Raw genomic sequence first — 4,797 nt, forward strand, 5'->3', positions numbered from 1 at the left:
TCAAATCATATTTAAATTAATAATTTGCAACAAGTTCCTGACGTTTTATAATTCTTTCACACTTGTGGAACTTCTTCCAAATGCATTAAGCAATACTATTTTTTGTCTGGTTAGATGGGTTTCCTAACCGGGCCCACTTTCTGGCACGTTTGCTATTAGTTTCTCCGAAAACAAGATCTTGAGAGCAGTGCCAAATCCTGAGCCTGAAGCTTTCCCCACATTTGACATTTAAACCAACCAACGCAATCCCTATTTTTTGAAATACTTCTATAATGCAGCCTAAAATCTGTCTTTAGTTACTTTGCTGTTTCTTCCATCTCAAACCAAAAAAATTTAAATACGAATTCCACTGGCTGGGCGCGGTGGCTCACATCTGTAATCCCAGCACTTTGGGAGGCTGAGGCGGGTGGATCATGAGGTCAGGAGATCGAGACCATCCTGGTTAACACGGTGAAACCCCGTCTCTACTAAAAAATACAAAAAGTTAGCCGGGCGTGGTGGCGGGCGCCTGTAGTCCCAGCTACTCGGAGAGGCTGAGGCAGGAGAATGGCATGAACCCGGGAGGCGGAGCTTGCAGTGAGCCGAGATTGCGCCACTGCACTCCAGCCTGGGCGACAGAGTGAGACTCCATCTCAAAAAAAAAAAAAAAAAAAAAGAATTCCATCAAAATACAAAAGAAATGATTTGACTTCCTAAAATATTTCCAGAAGTAACTTTTTGTTTTCTGAATCTTGAACTTCATTTCCAATGAATAGTTGAAAATCTGGATGCTCAGAGAGTGGTTGCATTTTAGATTAAGGCCTTAATTTTATTAAGCAGAGAAAATACAAGTTCTTGAGCCTTCTTGGGTCTTCCCCTTCAGTCAAAATGCCATCAAACCTCTGATGGAATTCTGTAACGTGTGTCCCCATTTCTTTTCCAAATAAGTATCTTGGTGTTTTTCTTGTTGGGTTTTTGTTTTGTTTTGTTTTTGAGATGGAGTCTCATTCTGTTGCCCGGGCTGGAGTGCAGTGGCATGATCTCAGCTCACTGCAACCTCTGCCACCCAGGTTAATGTGGTTCTCCTGCCTCAGCCTCTGAGTAGGTGGGACTGCAGGCACGCCATGCCCAGTTAATTATTTGTATTTTTAGTAGAGATGGGGTTTCACCACGTTGGTCAGGCTGGTCTCGAACTCCTGACCTCAGGTGATCTGCCTGCCTTCGCCTCCCAAAGTGCTGGGATTACAGGAATGAACCATCACGCCAGGCCAAGTATCTTGTAAATACCATCTTGCTCTCAAATGCACATTCATGCTCACAAGTAGTCCAGATATAAGTCTGTAGAATGCTCTTTTTATATACAGAGTACTTTTGTCCAACTGTGAAAAATGTTCTGCTCACATTTCCATTGATAGAAGTGCCAAAATATTTAAAGGTCTTTTGTCTGTAACTTGAAAGTCTTCCTCATAGATCATGATATCCCGTATCTTCCAAGCATCTGGCACCTGTAATTCTCAGGATTAAGGTACGATCTATATATTCAGCATCAGGGTGCCGTATGACATCAGTTTCACAGACGTTGTCTGAGGGGTCATCTTGCTTGGTCCACTGAAGAACAGTCTTTTGTGTTTTCCCGCTCAGAGATTCATCCACAGATCCATGTTGTTCAGCTTGTCCATAGTCTTCAGTGAGATTACTGGCATCTTCAGAACACTTGTAGCTTGCAGATTTTATTTAAACTCTAGATGTTTAACTTATTTGATTTCACATTTTTATGGCTTCTTACACTAAACTTGCTTTATCCTATAAAATACATAAAATAGTTTTATAATACCACTATTAGAAGTAACAATAAAATTACAGAATGAAGCTTAAGAGTTCTTTGTAGTTGGTTTTGTTCCTAGAATATATTCCACTAAGGAAAGACAAAGTGTTGTGTTTAAAAGTCATTTGAAATAAATCTTTCTTTTTGGTTATGTTACCAACCTCATAAACACTTAGCTTTATTTATTTCACTTGCTTCAATTTTAGGGCTTGTTCTTTTTTCTCTTTTTGGTTTAACTTAATTATTGAATATATTAAATGATTAAATGATTCTAAAGTCAAAACTACATAAAAAGGTATACTCAGCCGTATCTCCCTTCTATCGCTTTTCTTTTTTTCTTTTTTTTTTTTTTTTTGTGACGATGTCTCACTTTGTTGCCCAGGCTAGAGTGCAGTGGTGCGATCTCAGCTCACTGCAACTTCCGCCTCCCAGGTTCAAGTGATTCTCCTGCCTCAGCCTCCCGAGTAGCTGGGATTACAGGCACGCACCAACATGTTTGGCTAATTTTGTATTTTTAGTAAAGATGGGATTTCACCATGTTGGCCAGGCTGGTCTCGAACTCCTGACTTCAGGTGATCCGCCCAACTCGACCTCCCAAAGTGCTGGGATTACAGGCGTGAGCCATCGTGCTTGGCTCTCCCTTCCATTTCCATCCATTTTCCTTCCCTATTCTGTGTAGATAAACATTTTTATTACTTTTATATTTACTAGTCTTTTATTGCTTTCATCTTTCCAATGCTTCATTTTGCGCTAAAGTAGCTTCTCATAAAATATTGTGGCTATCATTCTAGAGCAACACATACAGATATTCCTCATGTTTATGGGTTCATAGTGCTCCACTATATACTACAGTTTATTTAACCACTCAACTGCTCCCCTATTGATGGATATTTGGGGAGTTTCTAGACTTTCGTCATTCAAAATACCATAATGAATACTAACCTTGTGTATATATTATTTCTTTCTTTTTTTTTTTTTTTTTTTTTTGAGATGGAGTCTGGCTCTGATGCCTAGGCTGGAGTGCACTGGCGTGATCTCGGCTCACTGCAAGCTCCATCTCCCGGGTTCACAGCATTCTCCTGCCTCAGCCTCTCCCAGCAGCTGGGACTTACAGGCACCCGCCACCAGGCCCAGCTAATTTTTTGTATTTTTAGTAGAGACGGGGTTTCACCGTGGTCTCCATCTCCTGACCTCGTGATCCGCCCTCCTTGGCCTCCCAAAGTGCTGGGATTACAAGCGTGAGCCACCGTGACAGGCCGTGTTTATATTATTTCAAATTTGTGCAGAAGTACTTTTAGTGTAGAGTCCCAAAAAATATCATTGCTGGGTTAAAGGACAAATTAGTCCATTTGTAATTTTGCTAGATTGTACTAAATTCCCTTCCTTAAGGACTGTATCACTCTATACTTCTACCAGTAGCGTCTCACTGTGTCTCTTTTCCCCTAGAGCTTTAGCAACAAAGTGTACTCTCGAACTTTTGAATTTTTGCCAATACAATAAGCAACGCTCTTTCAATGTAATGTAATTTGCCTTTCTTTTTTGAGTGAGTTGCCCATGTTTTACTATTTTAAGGGCCACTTGCATGAATTGTTTCTATCTGTTCATGTCTTGTGCTCATTTTTCTAGTGGATCTGTGTCTTTTTATTTCTCAGAGCTCCTGTATATTAGGGAGATTACTTTTTATTCTGTTGTAAAAATTGCGATTGTTTTGTCCAGTGACTCATTTGTCTTTGGCTTTGCTTATGGTATTTGGGCCATACAGTTTTAAAAAAATAATATGTAATAGAATTGGGTGGCTGGGGAATTCATGTGTAGATCAAAGTGGAAGCAGGTGTGAGAGGGTCCCCAGAAGAAAACATGGCAGCCAAAGTGTTTGAGTCCACCGGCAAGTTTGGCCTGGTCTTAGCTGTTGCAGGAGGCGTGGTGAACCTCTGCCTTATATAGTGTGGATGCTGTGCCGCAGAGCTGTCATCTTTGACCGATTCCGTGGAGTACAGGACATTGTGGTGGGGGAAGAGACTCACTTTCTCATCCCATGGGTACAGAAACCAATTATCTTTGACTGCCATTCTCCACCATGTAATATACCAGTCATCACTGGTAGCAAAGATTTACAGAATGTCAACATCACACTGCGCATCATCTTCTGGCCTGTCGTTAGCCAGCTTCCTCGCATCTTCACCAGCATCAGAGAGGACTATGATGAGCCTGTGCTGACGTCCATCACGACCAAGATCCTCAAGTCAGTGTTGGCTCGCTTCGAGGCTGGAGAAGTAATCACCCAGGGAGAGCTGGTCTCCAGGCAGGTGAGCAACGACCTTACGGAGCGAGCAGCCACCTTTGGGCTCATCCTGGACGACGTGTCCTTGACACATCTGACCTTCGGGAAGGAATTCACAGAAGCGTTAGAAGCCAAACAGGTGGCTCAGCAGGAAGCAGAGAGGGCCAGATTTGTGGTGGAAAAAGCTGAGCAGCAGAAAAAGGCAGCCATCATCTCTGCTGAGAGCGACTCCAAGGCAGCCGAGCTGATTGCCAACTCACTGGCCGCCACAGGAGACGGCCTGAGCTGCGCGAGGTGGAAGGTGTGGAGGACATCGAGTAACAGGTCTCACGCTCTCGCTCTCGGAACACGATCTACCTGCTGGCGGGGCAGACCGTGCTCCTTCAGCTGCTCCAGTGAGGGCCTGCCCACCCTGCCTGCACCTCCGCGGGCCAATTGAGCCACAGCCCCAATGATTCTTAACACCGCCGCCCACCCCCCCACCCCAGAAATCACTGTGAAATTTCATGATTGGCTTAAAGTGAAGGAAATAAAGGTAAAATAACTTAAATATATATATAATTTATAAATAAATATATATATACTATATATAAATATATATAGTATATATATAGAAAAATAGTATCATGTATCTATAATTTCGTATTATCATTAAAATTGTGAACAACAGAAATTTATAAATATATATATATATATATATATATATATATAT

The 4,797-nt window shown here is 41.9% G+C and overlaps 2 pseudogenes; one reads left to right on the top strand and one right to left on the bottom strand.

Moving 5' to 3' along the window:
* LOC116462067 (ERO1-like protein alpha) lies at positions 1 to 1,710 on the bottom strand (annotated as a pseudogene).
* Positions 1,711 to 3,661: 1,951 nt separating this feature from the next.
* LOC116461894 (prohibitin 1-like) lies at positions 3,662 to 4,484 on the top strand (annotated as a pseudogene).
* Positions 4,485 to 4,797: the final 313 nt, after the last annotated feature.

The sequence above is a fragment of the Hylobates moloch genome, unplaced genomic scaffold (assembly GCF_009828535.3).
Source record: "Hylobates moloch isolate HMO894 unplaced genomic scaffold, HMol_V3 SCAFFOLD_22, whole genome shotgun sequence".
Lineage (NCBI taxonomy): Eukaryota > Metazoa > Chordata > Mammalia > Primates > Hylobatidae > Hylobates > Hylobates moloch.